Below are 27,198 nucleotides of genomic sequence, written 5' to 3' on the forward strand. Positions count from 1 at the left end.
CTGAAACTTTCATAGACTTATGCTAAAACTTTCATAGACTTATACTAAAACTTTATCTAATAATCTGTGGCTGATAGAGCTCTAAAACTGTAAAATTTTAGTAAAACTTTCCATTTACTAGGTATTGCACAGCTGTACCGTAAGCCACCTAACATTCTGCATATTTTAGAATATTTTTTGTAGCTTGCGATGCATTAAATGTTTCTGCCGGCCTGAGTGTTTTTTCTGTTTGTGGAAAAGAAAGTGTCTTTTCACTGTTTGTCTCCATTCTGACTGTTCTTTTAACAAAACTTTGTAGCTTGTAATTTTCTGAAACTATGAGTTTCTTTAGGTTTTTATACAATGTTTAGTCGTAGTTTAGTCGCTGGCGTTTAAGGGTATCGATTTTCAGCTAGGTTTTGGCGATGGCGTAACGTTATGATTGCCAATAAAGTAATACATATATATATATACGACGTAAACGATTTAAGTTATTGTAAAGCAGGGTATTTTTTTCTGTAACATTTACAAGCGGGAAAATGGATACTCAACAATAACAGAATTAGACTTGACATCGAAACGATGAAAACCAGTATCAATAAGCTAGACTCAATGTTGATGTCATTGGAATTAGGTGTTTGTGTCGATACATTGGGCATACGTGTGGATAACATTAGAAGCATTGCTGATGCCATCACAAGGATGCATTGATATCATCGAAAGTATGTGTTGTTGGCATCAGAGTTATGGACCAAACACTCATTGCCAAACACCATTTTTTCTAGCCATGGTTTTACAGTTGGTATTAGCTAAACTGATACAGAGACAATTGGTAACCCTCGTTGGTTACAGACTGATACAGACTGATTCATGTCCAGGCATTGAAAAGTCCAGACATTAAAAATTGAGTACTGTACATTGACTGTAGTATCTCACACCCATGACCCTAGGCTACAATATGCATATAATGTACACATGAGAGAGTAGAATATGGTTATACATGCAATATAGTAAAGTATAGTATTAATAACAGTAATAATAACAAACGAAAATTACAGTACAACACTCTAACAGGAAACTCATGCGCCCGCATCGCTGTCACGAGAACATTCTGTCACTCTGCACACGTCATCTGTCACGAGAGCGGCCCATCGGTCAAAGTTGTCATTCTTTGGACAGACACTGCCGCACACAATTAAAAGTCTGGGGATGTGGAAAAAATGGGGCTCGACTGTATTACAGATAAGGGGCTCGACTGTATTAGGAGTAAGGGTTCACACTTTGGGTTAAGTTAAAGATCACAAACGACTAGCGACTCATTGATTTGTGTCCACTAGACAAATGATAGACAGATTAGATTCACATAATTAAGAGGCATCCAATTTGCTCATTGCACTCGGCATATGCTAATCCTTATATACACAAAAATGGAATCGATTTCAGGGTAACATCGGACAAGCATCTGCAGACGCTAGTCATTGCGAGCTGCATTTATCATCGATTATATATACAGAATAGTCAAACATTTAAAACCCTCTGAAAAACTCATCCTGACATGATAATTGTGTGTAAGTTGACAAATTATCTAACGCCCTTGCATCAAAGCTATTGGCTCTCTTCTTAAAGGCTCCACCCTTGTCTTTCATCTGTGACATCTTCTAACCGCGGCTCACCAGAATTCCATAGAGCATGTTTAGCAACGCATTCATGCGGTTATCTAATGGTATTTATATTAATTTATTATGAATAGAATGTTTTATATCGAGCGACAAATGACCTATCCTTTGTGTCTTATTAGTTAGTATTTTAATAACACTTAAGTAGCAACCAGAATATGCTCTGTCATGTGACAAACTGGCACTGCTTGGCTTACCGAGTTCTGTCTTCAATATGACAAACATCGGTTACTATTTCATGACACCAACATACTGCATCCTGCATCATACATTTCAGTTTATGAACTTTCTGTTACTACAACCTTCAATTCACTAGCATATATTACTATTAGATGACCAACTGTTACTTGTTATTCATTATTCAAACTCCGCATGCATATGCTTTGAGCCTTTCACTCGTCCGCCAAAGATATTTGGTTTTAAAACTTCATCTGATTCCTGAGAACCAGCCTCTTAAAACACTTATCAGGTTAGAAACTGAAGATTGCACCTTTGCATGCATTAGGAACAATCGTGTTCAGTGAACATGTTGAGGTATTGTTTTCATGGAAGCGGTGTAGCAATTTACGTTGCAAATCTACATGCGTACTGCAGGCCCTCTGATTAAACATGAAAGAAATCTTGGGCAACACCGGATTTGGAGCTAGTATACTATATAATATTGCCTTCTGTTACGAGGAATTATTTTTATTGCTTGCAGTTATAATTAATTATAATGTTAGTAAATTAAAGGTTGTAGCAACAGAAAGTTCTTAAGGTGGATGTAGTATGTTGGTGTCTATTTTGTAACACCAGCATACTACATCTACCATCGTATGCTTCAGTTTATAAACTTTTGTTTTACTATAAAACCATACTATTATAAACCATGTTTTACTCTGCTGTGATGTAGGTGTAAAATATGTGGAAATATGATTACAAGCTCTTAAAAGCTCAAAAACGAACAGTTAATCGCAGCCACACGAGACCGCCGTAGTTTGGAATCCCTTACCCCAAACTTGCTCATTTCTGCATTTATGTTACAGGTTTCAAAATTCTGCGCATACTATATCCCATAATATTTATATTTATCATACTACACATATGACACATTGTTACCTATTCGGTGACACCAACATACTACATCCGCCATCATATGTTTCAGTTTATGAACTTTCTGTTACTACTACCTTCAATTCACTATCCTAACTTTTCCTCAATACTATTAGATTACCAACTTTTAAACACCTTTGTTGAGCTTACTCAATAATTCCTGATTTCTGTCTTTTCGTTTTTTTCATTTTTTGGCATGCGATGTAAAACATCATTTTGTTGAGGATTATAAATGCTTACAAAAAGTCATACATACATTCAGATAACAATATTTGGCAAGTTCAAGTAAAGATTAGCAATGATTATGTCTATTTCATACGTAATGTCAATATAGCATAACCCTGATTGTATTCTCATATCTTCCTAAACGGTATCTCAGCAACAGCAATCCTTTGCAACTTTCACTGCTTCAGTAATTCGCGAGGTAACAAATATTCATTAAAAATTGAAAACTAATAAAAGTGGAAAACTAAAACACATAAATCTCAATCATACTCTTGCCTAGTCAGACCCTTCTGCGCAACAATGTGGTAGCAGACGTCAGTGTTTTTCTTGTTACATTTGTGAAATATGCAAGTGTAAAGTGCTTGCGACACCCTTCATTATGGCTAGTAAACACTCTCAACCCTCAGAGTTGTCTAATGAACCTAAGAAAAAAGAAAATTCTTTCGGTTAATGAAAAAGCAATGTTATTAGATGAGTTTACTAGTTGTTATTTCGCTGATTTCCATTTTCCACGCAGCTGCCGGTTCCGATTAACTACAAGGGATTACTGAAATTATAATAATAAAAATTGGTTATGAGTCTTTTCCTGACGATTTAGTTGATCATCGTAGGAATAAGTGGAGCTTAGCTTCCTCATCAAATCATGTAGGAGATAAGAAAGCGTTATTCAGCATAACGGGCGCCTTTAGCTGCAGAGCATTAAGCATGTCATCTGATAATGCATTATTTCTAATCCCCTGTTCTGAGCAGTGTAGTACCTACCCAACCGCCTATCTCAGGCCGACTCAGATACTGCGTACCGAGTCCTTTGGACATCACCTGCTTATTGTCTTATCTTGTCTGTTTCTTTATGAACTGACTGACGAGGGAGAGACATCGATACAGTCAAACCTCTGCACACAAAGTTTATTCATTATGGAATCTGCTTGGTACCAGTATGTATGTTAAAATTGCTGAATTTCAGACTTGGTATTTACTGTGATTTGTTAAAATCATTCAATGACCCAAAAACCTAAAGTTATTCCATACTAACTACTGCAGGCTGCAACACAGCATTGAAACAAATATTTTTTACCAAACCAACTAATAGCGTCTCTCGTGCACTCCGGTTGTCTCTCGTGCACTCAGTTATTTCGACAATGATTGTCTTATGGTTTTGGCTTCATCACTGACTTCCATGCAGCTCTGTTTTCCGCCTCCTCTTGTCATCTGTAACATAACAGTCAACAAATAAAGGGTTTGGCTGTTACTTCACCATAGTAACCCAAGATTGGAAGTGTGAGTTTGGTATCGTATAAAGGTGGAGGTAGAGTTGGTGACAGCGAAGGTCAGCATAACTTACCTCAACTTCAATCCAGTAAAATTCAAACTAACTTACTTTATATTATCTTGTGATCGTTATGTTGTTTTACTCTTTTTTACAAGTCTTTGAAGCTTTAAGGTTTTTAGCGATAAATATACGGATAAATATATATAAGTATATTTATATATATTTATTTATATAATTTATATAAATATATATATATTTATATAATATATACATGTAGATTTATATTTATGTATATTTATATATGTATATAATACATATATATTATATATATATAATATATATGTATATATATTATATATATATCAACATTTGGTGCTTATATATTTACACAGCATTTAGAGGAAAATAATTGGACAACTTCTAACTTACCTTTAAACTATTTAAAACCTCTATAGCAAGGCATCCGAGGCTATATTTAATGTTTTATTTTAACGATCATGAACAAAAGAAAATATATGTCAATGGAGACGCATAACACTGCAAACTTTATAACGCAACATCGGATGTCATGAGGAGAGGGACAAACAGGAAGTGCGACTACTGACATCATTCTTTGGGCACATAATCTTTTTCTGAGCATTGCAATTGTGATCAAGTATTGTTGATTTTAATCTTAAAGCATGCTGCCAGTTGGGTTGCCTAAAACATCAACCAAAATCTCAAATGATAGAACAATATCTATACCTTGAATTAATTTTTGATAAAATCTACTAAAATTTGATGTGGTCACGTTTTCAACGTTTGTAACCTAAATAAGAAATGCATGCAGTGAATGCTAGAACTGTTCTTATTGGATTGTGCCGGTAATCCTCTGTTGATAGAATAATTACCTATCAATCGCATATCTTAGAACATGGAGCGTCTGCCCGCGTGGGCTTAAACTAATGCCTACTGCGAACCCGAACCGCCATTCAATGATAGATATAGTTCAGATAGTTTATCTCACATACCCTTCCAATGTGCAGTAGGCAATCGCAAAGCCCCTTAACATTTCAATGTCAACAAGGTTACTGCTATAACGTGTTAGTTACATTGTGAAGTTATCAGACCACAGGTCAAGGTCACTATGTTTCCATGATGCGGTTAATTTGCAAGTTTGTGCCATCAGCAAAAAGCTACAAGTAAAGTGAGTTTTGTTACTCCAATGTTTTATGCTTGCGAAAGATGGAACTGGCACTTGCGAAAGATGTGCCAAAAATGAGAAGATATCGTTCAAGCTATTCCATGTTAAGCTTTTTCCACACGTCATTCGTTTCTTTTTCAAAAGTGTTCCGCAAAGCAAGGCAGGTGTGCGCCGCTATGACCTCTGAAGTAGAATTTCTTATCTTTTTTAACAAAGCACCCTCGCTAATACACGACAAGCAAATGTCTGTTGAAACACTTATCGCTCGGTAACACAATGTGCGCACAATTCCGAATCCGCATAATCTGCAAATTGAAATAGAGAGTAGCTAGTCAAAAGAGTATGCACGTCAGAGAAACATATTTTTTTCATAATCACTAATTCATCAACTACCTGTTGACAGGTGTCAAAACTGCTTCTAAAGAAGATTGCAAATCCGCAATGTATAGTTCTTTCATCAAAAATTGGTGTACACAAACTCAATTTTCTGATCCGTTGGCTTCAAGGATTTAGGCCAATGGAGTCATAAAGCAATACCCTAGCTCTAGAATCTAGAAGAATGTAAATATTTAGGTTGATGACTCAGTTGTACGCTCTTACGATGTGGTCTCAACTTTCTCATAGTTCTCTTCTATTCTCTTATTCATGGCATCACGACTATCAACACTAGTTAAAGCGAGTTGGTCTTTTCATAGTTCAGTCTATGTATTTGAGCTTGATTTAAGCGCTCGTAGACTTGGCCCTTTGGTCAAATAATATTACAACTGTATTTATCTAGTTCCACTTAATTATAGCTATGACAAAAAATGGCTGCTCAATTCATATATATGTTAGCCGAGTTGAGGATCACTCTTTACAGAGTAAAATAATAAATAAATAAATTAACATATTAGCAGAAGTAGGTTCTATTAAAAACAATTGATCATGCACGTTATTGTAGTATGAAATGTGTTGCAGTAAAATTGATGAAAATTGGTGATACATGTATTGCTAAATAGCAAATAACACACAATGTGTAACATTTATGTCATGAACCGCCAGTTTTTAAATTTAAATTAAGTCAATGTCATTCGTAGTAACACATTTAACATGAAAAGCATTCAGTATTTAGGATAAACAATATTTGCTGTTGGAGTTTGTGGAACATAGAGTAGTGACAGTGATGCATGGCTCACTTCATCTCATCGTAACATCTGATGGATTAGCTATTCCAATTACTACATTTGTAGCCACTTTGTATTGAAGTCTTATGTGATTCCTAGTTTGCTTTGAATTGCATTTAGTTTTATTTATAGGTACATGTATAAACTAATGTATGTATTTATATATTTTTTATATATAAATACTAAATAATTGCCTGGCGTTGCCCATAAAAGTTTTATTTTCATTTAACATTAACAACATTTACCATTCTAACTTTTAAACTTCATATCATAAGAAAAGTGTTTTTGTGTAATTCAAATAAATTAAAAGAACAAATAAATGAGTAAATGGAAGTGTGTGTGTGCACGCGCGTGTGTGTGTGTGTGTGTGTGTGTAAAAAACGGTTACTGTTCCAGCAGAAGCTATCCATCAAAACTTTGAATATGACGACACTGGTACCTCTCAATACTGGTACAAATGTAAAAATGAGATATCATACTTTCTTTGTCTGACTAAACGAAGAGAGAATGTAGAGGCAATTCTTACATCAGATAATATAGTTGTCACATGAAATGCATTTTCAGTTTTACCGAACCCGAAAATTTGAGTGTAACGGTACATTTAAAATTGAAATAGCACATTTGAAAATTACAAATTAAAATAGTTATGCCTAATAGTTAGAAAATGAGCTTTTAAAAATATTTCAAAAAAATAACAAATGCCAAAGGTAATATTAATTAATAAAAAAGGGCACATTTGGCGTGTGCAATCGCGAAAAGGATATACATTATATAGTAAGAGCCATGTGAATGACAAAAATGGCTTAGCCTTGTTGTTACGCGCGCTTGTCATAGTAGACCTCAAATTGAATGTCAGAGGTTCAAATCCAGTACAAAGTGATTTTTCGTTGCCATAGCTTTATTGCTATAACTGGCAGACGAAGGACGGCTGACAAACACTGAGGTTCATATATATAGATATTTCATATGCAATGAACGGTTTTCGTAACACATGACAGTGTATAATTTTACTGGGAGGTAAATCATCACTAGCCCTCACACGTAGTTCAACATCCTATAAAACGTCCTCTGTATTATTGTCATAACTCTAATTAATTGTCTCAGGCGCTAGATTACCTCTATTAAGTTAGACCAGACTAGGAATGGCTGTACTAGTATTTTGTCACCTAGTTTTGGTTTGTTCTAAATGTTATCTTCTCGGCAACATATTCAAATTACCTACTATCCAAGAATAACGAGTATCTCGGGCTAATTAAAAAATACCAAACCTGGTAAATGAACAAAGATTTTATGCAAATATTATGTGCAAATCTATTCTATTGCTAACAATAGTCATTTACTCAGACAGTTAGTAAACCAATCGGACAGATACCTATCTATGGGTGTGTTATGCGTGTTGCATTTTAACTGGGAAGGTTTTTTCTTTCGTAGTTGATAGGCCTACTGTTTGTCACGGTATCTGTCAACATCATTTTGTATTCTGGCTATTTTTTAAGATTTTGGTTTTTTTTCAGTGATGAAAAACATGTGGAGTGAAGTGTTCAGATGTAATAACCATAATAATCATCACGTATACAGTGAAACATGGATAACTCGCCCTCGGATATAGCGAACACATGGTTAACTCGACTGGATTTGCTTGGTCCGTTCCCACGCAATGATAAATGGCTCTATATAACTCGAATTCAACACTGTTATAACGAACTGTTTTTTGCCCAACGGCTACCGAAACGGTTGCTATCGCTTTAGAAAATCACTTTATTCCAAGCCATTGAGGTAAACCTCAACTTTTCGTAATTCATAAGCGTCGTTATTACCTCCATCGGCAAAATATTTTTGTCAACGACTGTTCTAAAGGTTTGGTGAAATTTGATTTATACTTCTATACGATGAATAGCACGGGTTAGCCGGGTCACGGGCGCAAGGATTTTCGCCACGCACATACAAAACAAAAACAGCATGTTGTTTTTGTTTTGTATTTGCGTGGCGAAAATCCTTGAGTGCGTGACCCGGCTAGCCCGTGATGAATAGTTTTCCGACGTTGATTCCGTGTTGAATTAACGTCGGAATGTTGAATGTTTAAAACGTTTTAAAAAATGTTGTAATCAAACGTATACGTTGTCTTAGCTAAAAAAACTTCATCGTTTGACCTAAACACAAAATACGTGTGTACATTCAATAAGTATCCATTCAAAAAGCGTGAGTGATATACAATGCACCGTAAAACCTCGTAAAACTTTTAATTGAACTGCCTCGGAGTGTTGCTCTTAACGAATCCCAGGTAAAGTAAGGTAATCTTTGCAAAAACTTCAAGAAAGATCGGCAAAATTGATCGTGGGTAAAACGCTCAAAAGAAAAAGATGTCTTTTCTTTGAGCATTTCAGCAACGATCAAGTTTTGCCAATGTCAATCTGAAAAACGTCCTGGCAATAACATCACCTCAAACAACAAACCAATCTCAAGTGATAGAAAAATCTCTATACTTTTTGATAAAAACGTTTTAAACTTTACATTAGAAGCATTTAATTTGAAACAAGCCATTTGTGCTTTTGATTTATATTATAGTTTGTATATGTTCATGTATCTACTAATAAATAAGTAAATACATGGACTTGTGACAGTGCTCTGATAACTTGAACACTCTGATAATTCGAACACTTTTGCTCGGTCCCTTGAAGTTTGAGTTATCCGAGTTTCACTGAATTTGTAATAGTGATATCTACAGAGGTGATCGTAATTCTGGGGCTGCCTAGTAATTTTTGTCTTTGTTATCGATTATTAACTCACTTCCTTTATTATGTCAGACCATACATGTATGCTTTTTTGAGAAGCAAGTTTTGCAGACCTCTGTTTGCCACCAAAAGTATTCACAAGAAATATAATATATTTGTTTGGAACCCATTTTATCCTATCCTGTGATTGACAATAAGTCCTGGCCAACTAATATTAATCTATACATGTAGTTACATGTATAGATATGTTCAAAAAATGTTGTAAATTTGGCCGATTTCGTCACCGAATATGTACTTGCAAATACCGCAAATAAAATTCTACCAAATATGGTAACATGTATGCATATGTTCAAAAACCATATTAAATTTGACCAATTTTATCGACGAATATAAACATAGTCTTTATAAAATTTAGTCATAACGTACAAATAGCACTATATTACACTAAACACAGGCTAAAAGGCAAATATCAGCTGATATTTAATATTATTCAATAATATTATTTAATAATATTCATGTATAGAATATCGTTAGCTTTTCATTGATGCGCATATTGCCGTAATTTATCTAATATATGCTTTACAAACTATGTGTTAATGTTAAAGGTTGACTTGCAACAAAATTCACATTACAGTTATTTGGTATCATAAGATTCACTATGTCTTACTCTGTTGTGTTGTAGGTGCCAAATGTGTGGAAATGTGATTACAAGCTCTTAAAAACTCAAAAACGAACAGTTAATCGCAGCCACACGAGACCGCCGCAGTTTGGATTCACTTTCCAAAATGGCTCAAATGTGACGCATTTGTGAGAGATGGTTTCTGTTTACACTTTCATGCAACCTTACTCGTCGAAATATTTTCACAAATACACTTCACGCATTCAATAAAACCATGTCTATTGTTCTTACGTGTCTGTTTTATCGTCATTGTAATGCTGTTGTAATGCTGTCACTTTTAGCACTGATATCTTATAACTTACCGAAAAAATTCATTTAACTTTTTAACCTTACCTTGAAGGAGTACATATCATTGTCTGATAATCATGACGAGCCTGTTGGTCACCTGTGATAATCGAAAAGTGCTGCAAAAATTATTTGCGAAATATTGGGTCACATGATCAGATTACGACTTGCCGATTAGACCAGGCCGAAACAAAACTGTAAAGTAGCGAGCATCTATATTTAATACGGGGTCTTCGGTGAAAGCCGAAGTGTTTGTCATAAACTAGTACTACGATAAGTTTTATATTGAGCTTTGTATTGGCCTTTCAATTCACGTGAGAACATACGTGACAAGACGATAACCAAATTTCGTGGTTACGTCATCGAAATAAAGAGATTCCAATCTACGGTGGCTTTTCGTTTTTGAGCTTTTAAGAGCTTGTAATCACATTTCCACATATTTGGCACTTACAACACAACAGAGTAAGACATGGTGAATCTTTTGATACCAAATAACTGTAATGTGAATTTTGTTGCAAGTCAACCTTTAAGATGCCTCAAAATTACAATCATCGCAGTGTAGGCGCATCTACACTGTACTAATAGAGGTATGTATAGAGTTAACTACAGTGTACTAATAGAGGCTTGTATAGAGTTAACTACACTGTTTTAATTTTTGGCATTCTTTTGACGGAAATCACTTTTAAAGCTCTGATCATCTAGAGTAAATGTTACAAATATGTTAGCTACAGCGCCATGAACTCGTTTTTTTTCATCAAAAAGTTCTAGATTTGTGTTAAAAACGTTTGTGTCTACCAAAAGTTACATCTGCTCACACCATATTTTCGAGAGGTCTTATTCGTTTAGTTGAAAGTAAAAAATATGTATTTTTCAAAACATCTAGGTTTGTCATCCGTCAGCGGGTGGATGCATCAAACTTGGTAAATTGCCAAGCCGCTATCACTAGTGAACTCCCTTAGTTCCTAGTAATGATCCAGTAGAGTTCCCCTAGTATCATACACAGTCATAGCGTGTCACTCGTGAATGTAGTGCAGATGGTCAGATAGATAAAGGAGAGTGTACCAAACGCTAATTACTAGCATTGTTGTTTCTGTCAGCAGCTGTTGTCACGCTACTGACAGCTAATTTATCAGGAGCACTCCTAATCAAACCAGGGTCTTGCATATGTCATCTTAAGTTATTCACTTCCTCCTTCCAATCAGCATTTCAAGATGAACTTTCACAATATTTTAATAGATCTTATCAGAAAGCATCAGCATTTTTCTATCATTTGTCATTGTTTATTATGTTTGAAATGATCTGACTGCCAGGATGTTTAAAACAACAAAACTTGATCGCGATTAAAACGCTCAGAAGAAAATACATGCGAAATGGCATCACTAGTTCCTATCGTTGCTATAGTTGATATCGGCTATCGAGTTAAATTTGCAGCGTTACGTATCTCTGTTCTGGCTGTCTCTTAGCAATTATAGATGTCATAATCGCACTTTCGCTCGACCTGAGCGTTTTAACCGTGATCATGTTTTGTTGATTTTAACCTTGAAACATCCTGGCAGTCTGATCACTTCAAACATCAAAAACAATTGCAAATTATAGAAAATATCGATATTTTCTGATAAAATCTACTGAAGTTTTGTGCCAGCTCATCTGTAAATACTATGTCTTAATACCCGTTCTGTTCATAAAGCTGGGATAGGGACACTGTAGGCAATTGAATATATTTTCTCTTGTTTTTCTCCTTTCAATACAATAAAATAATTTAATAAAATTTTGTTCGACTAGTTTATTCCAAAACTGAGCTAGAATTTGTCTCTCTTGGCCAATTTTTTTTGAAAAATTGTGCCTTCAATCGCTATTGACTCTGTATTTTGCTTCTACCAAAGCAATCGTTCAAAATACTTATTTCATTCAGTTACTGTTGCTAAAAAGGGGAAATTTGTCCTATTTTTGCAGAATACTCAAGCCAGTTCTATAGTAACAAATTGGAACCTTCAGTAGTAATAAACCTTCCGGATGAAACTTTTTATATACCAGGCTCAACTTCGATATATACAACGGAATCAGGCTCGATGGCAACGCAGCTGCTATTATATAGCTTATTGAGAAACTGTAGTTTCATCTTAAATAGCCTTAAAAAATCTTTGGACATAGACATGGTATTGTAATAACACATGGTCAGTCACAGAGTTTATAGTAAGCCCAATTTCTCTGCTACGACAATAATCCACCTTTGTCTGATATCTGCATTTTATTACCAGAGCGCCTTGTGATAAAAAGATGATATATTTTATATATCATATTATAATATGATATAATTTTATACCATATTATAATATGATATATTTTATATATCATATTATAAAATAATCCAAAGTCACATGGCGTATTATAATAGATATAATACGCCTTGTGACTTTGAAATGAAATTTTCCTATGACAATGTTTCAGCAAAATGCTGCTTACACACACCTCTTAACTCTTTTGACACCACTAGCTGCGTAACGCGGCCCTGCAAAGCGTTTGCATTAGTGGATGGTTAATAAGTACCCTATCATATCTGTACATAAAGGAAAGGAAACAACTATTTGCATGCGTTGAGCCAATAGAAAATATGTTTACAACTCATCCTGTGCATAGTTTCGCTTCACAAAAACTCAATTTTTATTGCGATTTCCTTTTAGCAATAACCAGTCATGCCAGAAGCATTACTGCTACAAAGGTTCCACCAATTTCAGAGCTATGAACTTACGGTGATTTTTATTGACCAGTAGTTGCTCCTACTACTGAGAGAGATTATTTTTATTTTTAATAGAAGTAATTCAGTAATAATAATGCCGTAGACTGTAATAAACTAATAAATTCTCGGACTCGGACAATTTATTAGTATTATTAAAATTTTCGCTCATGGATTTTTTCGGCCATTTTTGCTCAAGGTCGTAGCAAAGATGGCCGAAAAAAAGTTGGAGTTCAATCTGCAACACATAGCATTTTTCATGGTATCAGCTGATGTGAAATTTTATGTTGATTAATTTGCTATCAAAACATTTTTATAGACCATGTGGTTCAAAAGTTATGGCTATTCATACACGCCCTTGTCAAATATTAGGTTTTACTGAATATGTGAAGAATTTAATTTGGTAGCGAAAGAGTTAAGGCAGGCCTGAATTTTTTTTGCAATTTCACAAATATCTGTTTACCAACCTAGATTTTACATTTGTTTCGTTGGAAACTTTTGATGAGCATTTTTGTTCTGCACAACCTAGTAGAGTCTGAAAGTTCAATTATATCTTTTCAAAGATGTTAGCTGCAGAATGTATTTCCAGAATACAGTTTAAGCTCTTTCATCCCTGATGCAAGCTATTATCATATTATCGACTTTGATTTCTCCTCGAGGCTGTTTAGTGAAGCCATTCTAAAGATTATAACGTTTTGCTCAGCTCATTGTCAGTTTACGTTCGAGTCGGGTTGTATCTTCTGCTGCTGATTAGTACGTTTGTAAGACAGATGGAGAATCGTCTTCACTGATTAGGCCTAAAAACTAGCGCCGTATTCTCTATTGTTTTGTTTTTCTATTTGTAACAAGAACCTTCCCAGCGTGTCATTGTTCGCAATCTTGGCCAACCTAGTTAAGAAAACTACGACATAACCTGCTAACCACAATTGCTGTAAGTTTTAGAAATCCGATTAATCCGCTTATTAGAGGATTTCATAAATGCTGCGTATTACGAATCTGGGCTTCCTTAATTTAAGTTCCCATTTAGTAAATGAACCTTATCTTTTCTCCCTAGAGTTTTGACTTGTGTTATAGTTCAAGATAAACTTGCCCAAAATTTGAGTGAATTTAATCAGAAAGTATCAGTACTTGTCTATCATTTGCAACTGTTTTTAATGTTTGAGGTGATCTGAGTGCCAGGATGTTTCAAGATTAAAATTGACAAAACTTCTTCGCGGTTAAAACACTCAAACGAAAAATACGTGCGAAATGATGTGGCTAGTTGCTATCGTCGCTATAGTTGTTATCGGCTATTGCATTCAAGTTGCAGCGGAATGTCTCTATTTTGTCAGTCTCTTTGCAACCATAGACATCATAATCACAAAGAAACCGACAGAAGAAAGACGCATAACGCCACGACTTGAACGCAATAGCTGATATCAACTATAGCAATGATATGAGCTAGTGATGTCATTTCGCACATACTATTTGTCAGACTGTTTTAATCGCGACCAAATTTTGTCGATTACAATCTTGAAACATTCTGGCAGATCACCTATAACATCAAAAACAATCACAAATGATAAAACAATGATGATACTTTCTGATTAAATGTACAAAAGATTTTGTGTAAGCTCATCTTTAGTGTAGACTAGCTGTGCTTCCTGGCATTGCCTGGATATTAAAAATCAGCTTATAAACAATTAGTAGTAATGAGAGTTGCCTGTCACTTGCTATTAGCCTGGCATATTGCCAATAGAAAATTCAAGTATGCTTACTAATGAGAGCGACCAGCTTCTCGTGAGGTTATGCTATGACCCTGCGTAGTACGCAAAGCATTTGCAATACATTATTTGTACTAAAATATCCAATACATTATTAATACTAAACTTTGCAATACATTATTAGTACCAAAATATGCAATACATTATTAGTACTAAAATATGCAATACATCAATACTAAAATATGCAATACATTATTAGCATTAAAATATGCAATACATCAATACTAAAATATGCAATACATCATTTGTGCTGAAATATGCAATACATTATTATTACTGAAATATGCAATACATTATTAGTACTAAAATATGCAATACATTATTGGTGCTGAAATATTCAATACATTCTTAGTACTGAAATATGCAGTAAATTATTAGTACTGAAATATGATATACATTATTGGTGCTGAAATATACAATACATCATTAGTACTAAAATATGCAATACATTATTAGTACTAAAATATGCAATACATCAATACTAAAATATGCAATACATCATTTGTGCTGAAATATGCAATACATTATTATTACTGAAATATGCAATACATTATTAGTACTAAAATATGCAATACATTATTGGTGCTGAAATATTCAATACATTCTTAGTACTGAAATATGCAGTACATTATTAGTACTGAAATATGCTATACATTATTAGTACTGAAATATGCTATACATTATTGGTGCTGAAATATGCAATACATTATTAGTACTGAAATTTGCAATACATTATTAGTACTGAAATTTGCAATACATTATCAATACTAAAGTTTGCAATACGTTATTAGCGCTCTGGTGACGCCTAAAAGTAGTGCTCAAGCACACACCCTCCTCAGAAAGAAGTTTATGTGTTGTGAAATTTATACGCATCTCTCCTCATTTTTGACTCCAGTTGACAAAACGAGTTAGAGTTTTCTTTTACAGAGTTTGGCATTTAATAAAGTAATCATTGATATTTTTAGCAAATTCCTCGAAAATGTTTGACAACAATCAGGAACTTATATATGTAGATGAATAGGAAACCATGCGTTACTCCATGTTTTTCTTGAAAACTCTGCCAACTCCTAATCCTATACTACTATTATACTCATAAACATTGAGTCATCTTCTGCAGTCTACAGTCGTTGCAACGCTGCTCACAACGACATGCAATCAATATGGTTATTACTCTATCGATTAGAGTATGACTAGCTTTTAATAACAACATTGTAGGTGTCTGTTATACTAAGACTCGTCTGTTATACTAGGAGTCGTCAGCTATCACAGCCAGCAAACAATAACTAAGGACCTTTACATCAAGAGCTTCACACTAAACCTATTTGGTTTTTTCTATTCAAAACAAATATAAACACGATGATGTTTGTCAGCGATTTCTAAACCATCGCTTATTGGAAAAAGTGAGAAAAACTTATTTGATTTCTGTTTTTCCCATAGAGTTCTACAAGCATAGAGCTTTTAAGTGATATTAAGTTTTAAAGGAGTTGTGCTATTCTAAGTACTTTCATAATTGATGGGAAGTTGTTAATAGGGTCTAGGATCAGGGACCTACTTGCATACACGAAGTTTTAAGCAGTGAGACACGTGATGCAAAAACCTTCTGATATAGTTAAAAGTGTGTGATGATTAAATGGGTGGGAAAATGTCATCTTGCACAGCTGAGCCCTTAAAGATGGTATATGCTGGACTATCTACTAGGTGAGAGATTTTCGTTAGCCGCTCCGACTGTTTATTCGGGGCAAAGCAATGGCATCGATAATTCCCTAGGATCTTATCAGCTGAGAGCTGATAGCCTGCTGCGTAGTAAACGTCAGTTAGCCTCTGTTGGCTTACAGCTTACATTCAACTCGCATCTCTTCACTAATCATGCCTTTCTTAGGCTGTTACTTGTCAAGCCCGGTCCTGCGGTATTGTTGCGTCACATTACAACCATTGTTCGGTAGTCAATGAGAGAGTCAATTGTGAATTGCTTGGGTGCGTCAGACGGTAAACGTCTAATCGATATTGTAGATGATGATGTGGAGTATGAAAGTAAGGAATGTCGGCCAGGTTATGATATAATTGTAAAGGTTATTTTCTTTCATTCTTTCACACCTCACAAGTGAGTTGAAGGTAGTCTTGCACAAAATTATACTAGATTTTATCGGAAAGTATTTATGCCATCATCTGTGATTCTTTTTCATATTTGAAATGATCTGACTATTAGGATGTTTTAAGATTAAAATTGACCAAACTTGATTGCGGTGGAAACGCTCAGAAGGAAAATATATGTGAAATTTATTCACTATAGTTGCTATCGTTGTTATAGTAGATATGGGCTATTATGTTCAAGTTGCAGCGTTACGCGTCTCTATTCTGTTGGTCTCCTTGCCACTATAGACATCATCACACTTTCACTTGATCTGATCATTTCACCCGCGATCAGGTATTGTCGATTTTAATCTTGAAACATCCTGCCAGTCAGATCACCTCAAACATCAAAAATAATAGCAAACGATAGAAAAATACCGATACTTTCTGATAAAATCTACTAAAATTTTCTGCAAGTTCATCTTTAAGCTCACGACGTCAGATTTTTGGCTGGTCGTTTTCTAAAAAAGGTAGGGCTTTAGAGAGTTGTATATCATTAGGCTATTTGTTAAACGTGTCACCTCAGCCATTAGAGGGATAAAGGTTCAAGCGCAAAATACATAGCGTTGTAGAGGCTGCTTAGCACTTCCTCTTTATTCTAATCAGTCTTCCTAGGGGCCCTCAGCAAGTCTCAGAACAACCCTAGTCTATTTTCGATAATGTTAGCATACGGTAAATTGATTCTGATTTCGACACACATAACGTGAAACAGTTTTAATATTTAATTTTAACTTTGATCTAAATGGTGTTTGATTATTTAACTGCGAATGAGTTCGATTGCCACACAAGCCCATTCCCTATTGGCCCATTTTGAGATTCATTATAAAATATACACAGATAGTCATTCATGGCAGATATATCAAGCAGTCGAAATTAGTGCTGGGCACGGGTAATAAAACTCGTTGAACTCGCGGGTTCATCTTCTCTCGAGTCTCGGGTAATAAAAATTTTGAGCATCTCGTTCTTGTGGGTTCGGGTTTTGACTCGGAAGATCAGGTTTTGGTACACAGATCCGTTGGGTAGAGTAGACAAAAACTTGGTCTATTGCGCCCTGCACTGTAAGCACTGTTTAACAAACCGCCTGTTAATGCTGCGAGCACGAATATCGGTCAATAAAAAGTAGCAAAAAATAATAAATAAATTGAATAGATTTTGCATTGTAAATTTTACGATGTATGATGTTTGGAAATTTTAGACATAAAACCCGTATCAACAAGCCCGATACCCGAAAAACTCGTTGGCCAAGAAGTACTAGTGCCAAGCACTACCAGATACCCGATAATCGGAAAACTTGTTGGCCAAAAAGTACTAGTGCCCTGCACAAGTCAAAATATATAAATTGTGTATCAGCTAGCACCAGCACAGCTTATAACTTGTCATAACTTATCATTGGCTAAATATTGGTGACTCAGATGAACTAGAGAAATTTCGGTAAGCTGTGACCACCCAAACAAAACTAAAGTTTGGTTTTTGGTTTTTTCTTAGTTTCATCCTTGTACTCACTTGATATTGCTTTTAACAATTGGTCAAAATGGAAAAAACTAGGCCTATGATCATCTTCAGAGTTTCTTAGCCTTAGATCCGTGGATTGTCACCAATATCAAAATGTCTTAAGATACCCAAGGTGGTATTTTAGCTCATTTGAGTTCTTTAACCTCAAGTAGTCTATGATAGGCCAATTAAATGCACACATTTGAAATTTGCAGCTTAGCTACAGTGCATTTTCTAGTTTTTCAGAGTTATCTTCTCTTTTCTTTGCTCAGCTATTTTGTAAAGTTTTTTCGTGAATGTAGTTTTTTTAGTTTCACTTTTGCTAACTCAACAGCAACAAAATATTTAGTTAAAAAGTTATTTAGCGTGACACTTGCTGTCATGTTGACACGCTGTCCCTAAGGGTGTCAATCAGACTATTGCATGTGTATCGCTATAGTTGCATCGTGACTATATAACAGCGTAGGTATCTAATAGACATATACCAATTCAATATGTTAAAAGCTGTTCAAAGTTCTCAAAAGCTTCAAATTAGTTTAACCTTTTGAAGCCCCATCTCATATATACATGTACAAGCAGGTTCGCTGATTCTAGACAGCATTACAAACTTTCCAAACTGAGTATTATTTATTTTGAAGCTTTAAACTTGTAAAAAATAATGAAAGAAACAAAAATAAATGGAATTGATAATTCTCATTTCACACCTTTTCAAAAAAGTGATGTTTCAGAGGTAACTGAAGCAACATCATTATTGCTGTCCAGCGAATCTAAACGATGGTGTATGTGTTCTATGAATAGAACAACAACAGGTTTTAGTATAAAGCTTTTGTTGTTGATATGAAGAAGCTTCTAGCTGTGTCTATTTCTGAGCCTTCATTACCAATCAGTGTGTCATTAGAAACTAATTTCCTGTCAGCAGCCATTTTCTACTTCTCGGTCTGTTAGAAATGTCCTCAGTATCGAGAATTAAATATTCTAATCGACTTGAAACTATGGAATTTTACTGAAAACATCACACAAAAAGCCAAAAGTTCATAATAATCCTTATTAAATCGAGGTAGGAGTAAACAAAGCAAAACTACAGTCAAGTTTTTTCTGGTGTAGGGTCAGATGAAAACATAGCACCCTGACTTATTTCAGCTTTTAAAGTATTAAACATAAAAGTGCACAACAATTAGATGAAGTGGCCTGTTTAGTTTAGACTCAGTTAAGAGTTCAAATAAGTTGAAATGAAAGAGTTAAGAAAGTTCTGGTAAGTTGGCCGCTGGTAAAAGATTCACATAACATATTATATACACAGCATCAACATCTTGAACGGCCATGTGGGGATTTCTTATTTGATTGCACTCATATACTTACAACATATAGTGAGAGTATACAGTCATACTTCAACTTACGAGCTTAATGCGTTCCGAGACTGAGCTCGTATGTCAATTTACTCGCATGTTGGTGCAATTCATTTATATATAGAACAATTAAATATATATTGATCGGTTTCCATCCTCTGAAAAAAGCAAATAAAACACTCAAAACAAGATATTGTAACAGAAAGAACATGTTGGTTATTGTAATTACGTACTACATGCTTTCAAAAAGCAACAATAAAAAAATAATGCAAGGAAATGTGATTAATTAAAATGTAAAATTAAATACATACAATAGCAGTTAACACTCGCATTTGCCAGGGAAGGAGATATAAGTTATCCTTCGTTACAACAGTTGTCCTTGATAAATTTGGATTTTATCAAAGTGTTAAAAGACAAACTTAGAAGCAAACCTAAAAGCAAACTTTCATTTTCAACTAAACGTAATTAAAATTTCTTCGGCGTTCATAGTTTGAAATTTCTCGCTGGTGAGCGAGAAATTTTTCCTTTTTTTTCGCTTTCACGACTAGCCGGCCGTTTTAAGATAAACCTATCTAAGGACGTTTGCGTTTGTCGCCCTTGAACATGTTGCGATTAGGACGAACACAGGTGTCGTCACAAATGGTTAACGCACGACCACTAGCCGACTTGTCCGAATGTCTATTAAACAGTTTGGATAGATAGCGCCGGCCTTTTCACATAGCATCTTTTCAGTTACGCTGTCACCGGCCAATTGTTTGTCCAATGCCATCAGCGGTCGTGAAGATCGCTGCACCGTTTAGAAACTATGGTTAGTCCTTTTGCGAACTAAATGCCCTGAATATAATCCTTGTTTGATAATTATGAATGTATTTCTGTCATATTGCCGAGCTAGCTGAATCACGCATACACATTTCGCATATTTTTCAATATTTTTCCGTTTAATATCGACTGTTATCATTTGATTTTTCTTTGTATTATCTTTCATTTTACTGGCAAACTTTCGGTCTACGCACAGTACTTTTAATTCGCATAATTCTGCACAGAAAATCGTGCACAAAAAAACACGGTACAACAGTATAACCTGAGGAGTTGAAAAATACAGAGTGATGCTGTTCTCATAAAACACCTCCGGCATACTTGGCAACTGACTCAAGTGCTCGTATCTCAAACATGGCTCGTATGTTAGTGCTAAAACTTGCTTGAATGCTGGCTCGTATCTTAAGTTTCTCGTACGTTGGAGCACTCGTAAGTTGAAGTATTACTGTATACGCTTCTGCATATATATAGTGAGACTTTCAACGCGGAACTCTGCGAATCATAAGACACGATTATTTTTTAAACTTTAATGTTGGTCAGTAAATTCTCTCAAACGCATTGAACTAACTGTTTATGTTCAAGTCTTGTTTATAAATAGTTTTATTTCTAGTTTCATAATTTTATGAGTAATTTATCGAGTTAATCCTTAGGTCACGTTTCAATCTTATGCAAGCGTGTTTATTTTTGTCTTGGTACTTTGCTGTAGGCCACATCATCCAGTGGTTGCTGATTGTATGGGAGAGGAGTTGGTTTTTCATTCACTATGTTTCCAGTTTTCAAATGGGTTCGGAGTTACTTTCACTCCGAATCAAAGCTAGAAATGGTAAAATCCAAACATTCAACGCCATTTCACTTCACAAAATTAGTACAAAGGCATTTGCGGTAAGAATTCTTCAAGATTATAGAAACGCTCACTGCTGATGGACTCGAATTGATAATACTCGGCTGAACTACGCGGAGGTAGAGGTACCCAGTTGAGGTAAAAAAAATTTCAGCCCGTAGCTGTGTGTCTCTGTTAAGAAAATATTCTACTGAAATAACTACTTTTCAGTCTAACTAGTTGACTAAACATGAATTAAAAAGTGATCGTGACCCGAAAGCGAGTCGACCTTCACATGTTTTGTTTTGAGGGATACATCACAAAACTTGGAAAGATCTACCGTATAACCTTTATTTGAATGCCATGGCGCTCTAGTTTTCAACCCTTCTCTCAGAGTGGCGCTTTATTAGAGGTGACATTTTAATAAAGAGTGTCGTTGTATATTTCAAACACTTCATCAGAACATTGGGAAGATAAATTTAACCCTTTCAATGGAGAGTCAAATGTTGCCTATAGAAAAACCGAAAAGAACCATAGGGAATTGGAGTTGGAAAGTAACTGTGATACAAATGGAAATAACGAATTAATTGACAAACTAATACATCACAAACAAACTAAATTGATACAAACTAATAACGAATGATGTAATCGAGTCATTTTTAGTATGGTTTTGTGAACACTTTTCTACTGATTACTTTCTGTTATGGGTTCGTAAAGATCAAGAATGTCAAATAGAGGCGATCAAATAGAAGTGACATTCAAATAGAGGTGGCATTCAAATAGAGGTGGCATTCAAATAAAGGTGACGTTCAAATAGAGGTTTTACGGTATATAGTGCAACTCTGAATCATTAAAACTCTAGAATACAAATTCGACAGTGGCGGACAACTCTGAACCCATTTGAAGCATGAAATTGCAGTGGTAAACCAGTGGCAATAAATGTGTTTCTCAAGTTATTATATTCCACTAGTACTCTGGGAGCCTGGTGCGCCATGAGAGATCATCATGTGTAATCGTTAACTGCACAATTATTCACAGGTAGAGCAAGGCGGTTGGTTGGCATAGGTAGCAGAGTTTTGGTCTTCCAATCGGAAACCTGTGAGTTTGAATCCAATTGAAAGCATTTTTCCTAACGTCACAGTGCAGCTTCGGACAGACAGTTGGACGAGCATTCTGGAATGATTGGTGCAAGGGTAGCATCGCGGTGTACTAAACCGAAGGTCGCAAGTTGGAATCGTGTAAGATGCAATCTTTTTTCCAACATCCAAAGCTGGCTTTGGATGTTGGACAGACGGACACAGCTCATAGTATAGTAGAGATTATGACACCTTTAGTTATGCTGATGTAGCAATCCTAGACATTGCAAAATGCTCAACAACTATCGTATGCCAAAATATCTCTTCAGGACGAATTCTCCGGAGAAAAGAATGTTATTAAATTTATCTTTGCACAATCTCACAAGTATTGAAATTATCAAAATGAATGCTTAGCACAAACCAGGCTAGCCTTTTAGACTTGAGCACACTGTATGTGAAACAAGATATGTGGTAGACACTAGTACTAGCATCAGCTTTGCAGAGCGCAGTTAAAACATCAGACACCAGAGCATTTTTCTGCCCTTGACATTTATAACAATGACTTTGTATTACGACTTTCTTAATATAAATAGGATATAGTTTAGCTATTTACTTTTAATAATTTTATTTAGAAAACAACTTTTATTCAGTTGAAATCACTTTGACTTTTTTCTGGTCTGCGGGCAATGCACAATTTTTATAGCAACTGTGTGCTTTTAGGTTCCTTCTAGATTTAATTGCGCACCTTTTGCAGATGTCAAAGAATTACACTAGTTTTGTCACTATCAGGGTACATTAGAGTAGCTACGATCCGATTTGGGTAAGATTTGTTTACAGCAGTCAAGTGTATTTCTGCCGATACATCATTAACGTCTGTAGTCGATGAGTTTATGTTGTAGAGCAAACGTGTTCAGTGAATGTTAAAAATGTTTTAATTGGACTCGTGCAAGAGAGCTTCTCTAATTACTGTGTGGATAGTAAATTGAAGGTAGTTTAAATATTTTTTTTAATTTTAAAATGTTAATTTTTAAAATTGTGTTTTTTTTATTTTTCAGTTAACTGATTAAAGAAAGTTTTTCACAATTTTGATTTCTTATGATGAAAATATTCGTTAATGTGTTTCACTGATGCATGAATCAAGTAATACATCTTTTAGCACTATCTGGCCAGGTTTTTACTTGTTGATATTGTGCTTAGCTCGGTGTTCATGAGAGTGAAAATATGTCGCTCCCAACTGTTTAGTCAGCGAGTGTGAGTACCAGTTTTTCAACCTAGTGACACTGGTGTCAAGGCTGATTGCAGTGAAGGCGGAAGTGCTTGGTCCAGGGCTGCAACATCTTTGGAATGTTTTACTCGAGCGGTTATACTAGTCATGGTTGCCCTATATTTCACTCTGTTAGCTATCATAAATAGGTTGTTTCCGTTTTCCTGTAATTGAAATTATTAATGAACATGAAAGAAGATTTTGTTTCATTAGAAAATCGCATCTTTTGGCTCAAACTTTCAGCTCAAGCTAGGAAGTTCATTATTCTGGGCTAGATGTCACTGCAACTCTGACACCTGTATTGCATGTCACTAACAATTCAATCACCTGTAAGGTATGTCAAAAATATGGCGCTCATCTATAGCCTCAATGTCACAACAAATAACCAATGCAGAGCTATCGAAATCATTTTCGTTACTGAAGTGACAAGTCTATAAAATGTGCCCCTGTTTTAATTAGTCTATTCTTAAATACGTAGGTGTTATAAGTTAGCTTTGGTTTGGCGCCTGATAAGGAAAGCCACTCCTGTAGCTAAATGGCATTATCTAGTCAAGGAATGTGCATTATTCTCACTGACTGGTGTGGAAGCGTTAATGATAGAGGGAGAGGAGGAAGAAAGATGGAGAGAGGAAAGGTGGGAGAGAGTGAGAGGGAAGAGAGAGACAAGGAAAAAAAAAGAAGTAGAAAGTGTGTCGTTAGGTTTTTTGACAAGCATCGTGTCTCTTTATTCCGATCTGTTAAAAGTTATATGTTACATGAAGTTATATAATAAATATATTATTGTATATATCTCGTAGTATGTTACAACATTTTCATTGCAAGTACCTTAAAAAATAAGTAAAAATTTGTTTCATATTTAGTTTTTTATGTATTTCCTTCTTTATTACCCATAATCGTGCGTGCGTGCATGCTTTTGTATGAGCAAGTGTTTATAAAGCTGTTGTTTCAAGCGTGTATCTTTGGCCTCTTGCAGACGTACTAAATGAAAAATATTTAAGCTTTGCTGAAGGTTTGTATTACAGCTCTATGCATTGCTTAAAGCTTTGTGACTTTGACTGAAGTTGTTTCCACTTTTTTCTGGTTTTTCTACTTTCAGTGTAGACAACTCCTTCTATATTGCCACCTATAATACATTCACCCATATTGAAGGATCCAAACTTTCTAGCTGTTCTGGGCTCGTTGTCTTCAACGTGTGTTAATACTGTTTTTCTGTGTCAGCTAAACTCTCAAAGTGATGCCTCCATTATTTCTAAACTGATTTGCTAGTTTGGTTAATTCGTTAGCATGAAAAGTTGCTCAATTTCACCATGAACTTAGACAAAGTTTTAGTAGATTTTATTCGAAAGTATCCGTATTTTTTTATCATCTGTGATTATTTATTTTTGATGTTAAAGGTGATCTGACTACCAGGATTTTTCAAGATCTAAATCGACAAAACTTTGTCGCAATTAAATTGCTCAGAAGAAAAAGATATGTAAAATAACATCACTAGTTGTTATTGTTGCAATAGTTGGTATCGGTTATTGCGTTCAAGTTGCAGAGGTTCGCATCTCCATTCTGTCAATTTATTTGCAAGTGTCAGTGTCATAATTGCACTTTCGCTTGAACTGAGCATTTTAACCATGATCAAGTTTTGTCGATTGTAATAATAAAACATCCTGGCAGTCAGACCACCTCAAACATAAAAAAAATCACAAATATTAAAAAAATACCAATGCTTTCTGACAAAATCAACTAATATTTTGTGTAAATGTCTCTTTAACTGTAAGTGATGCCACACTCATTCCTGATTAGCCAAAGATACTCAGAGCCAAAGAATTCATAACAGAAGCTTTAGCACTCTAATCTAAAGCATATTGAAACAGTTACAATATCATAGCATTTCTATTGCAGACACAAAGCATAACTGGCATAAAAAGATCATAATAGATAAGTCATTTTTCTATATTACCTTTTAATTCAAAGGTATGTAAAGAGTTGCTAATTTGAAATATCTTTGAATACAAGTCTTCTATATAATTACAAGTCAATTCTAATGTATTCAATTGTTTAGTTTTGTTTATAAATGTAACGCATAAAATTAAAATGGATTATTAATGGTAAGTAGTCCTTTATTGTTTGCGGTTAATCTGTACCGGTGCCTCTTGTGGTAAGTGGAAATCCTCAAAATAGAAACTAATTTTAAAAGTCACTTTCATCATTAATCGTAAACCTCTTTTCCTTTGGTTTAAGAGTCATAATGGAGGGTGTTACAAGCGCTTCTCCCTTTCACCTTTCACAAAACGTAACAGAAGAATAGCAAACCGCAGCTACTGCTACCACATTGATACACGCGAGGAGATATGAAAGATTATGCATTTAAATTATTTGGTTTTTATTTATTTTATCTAAGTATTAATATTTATTAAATATTTTTTACCCTTTTTCAAAGTACTGAAGCCACAAAGCGGTGATGGATTACTGTATTTCCTGTTTTATCAGATAAGGTAATGCAATGATAAACTTTGTGGTTCTGTAAATCCTCTCTATATTAGCTACAAGCTCTGCTGGTTTATGGGTCTCTTTCATATCAAGTATACACAACTCTTAGATTGTGTGTCTTTCATATAATTCGAAAGCAGTTTTTTCCTCGGGCGCTTTTTATCTCAGGTGGATGTAACTCTTAGATTTAGCGTGTCTTTCATATCAAGTGAATGCAACTCTTAGCTTTGGCGTCTGTCATATCAGGCGAATGCAACTCTTAGCTTTGGCATCTGTTATATCAGGTGAATACAACTCTTAGCTTGTCGTGTCTTTCATATTAAGTGAATGTAATCCATAGTTTAAAAAGTCAGTGTACTATTCCACATCATCTGGTATGAAACTAACAATCAACTGCTTATATAGTTCGGTAATGCAAGCTCGTTGCATGAATTGGCAAATCGCGGAGTGGTTGTTTGTTAATATTGCAATATTTAGTCGAACATTATTGCTTTAAAATATTGATTGACTGCTTTGTAAGTAGTGAAGTATTTTCATGGTATCTTTTTTACAATGCATTCAAGCAGCTCATGGAAACCTTTCATAGGTTTTTATTGTACTTATGGTGGGTATTATTGTTCAACTAAATATTTACATTGAAGTATATCATCGTCGACATCTGAAATATTTGGTCTGAAATGATTTTACAACCACTAAATGAAAACTGCTGTGGTGTTTTCTTTACGAGTAGAAAAATTCATTGCATATCACTTGTGTTGCTCTTCTGCATGCAGCTAGTTTCTTTAACATGACACTAACGTCTCATTGACGGATCAACTCACTAGTTCTCAGTCTACTAGATAGCTTGGGAATAAATTTCCTACAGTCGGTAAATGTTAGTCAAGGACTGATGATTGTATGTATTTTCATAGAACAATCAGATTTTTGTTTTAAACATTTGATAATTTGCTAATTGCTTGACTAGTAAATAGTTTTTTTCTTACTGTAAGTTTT

The 27,198-nt window shown here is 34.9% G+C and overlaps 1 protein-coding gene across 7 annotated transcripts in view; it reads left to right on the top strand.

The window, feature by feature from the left end:
- Positions 1 to 27,198, top strand: part of LOC137408299 (streptococcal hemagglutinin-like) — a 76,387-nt gene that overhangs the window by 6,983 nt on the left and 42,206 nt on the right. The gene's annotated exons all lie outside the window — the stretch shown is intronic.

Source organism: Watersipora subatra, chromosome 11, assembly GCF_963576615.1.
Source record: "Watersipora subatra chromosome 11, tzWatSuba1.1, whole genome shotgun sequence".
Classification (NCBI taxonomy): domain Eukaryota; kingdom Metazoa; phylum Bryozoa; class Gymnolaemata; order Cheilostomatida; family Watersiporidae; genus Watersipora; species Watersipora subatra.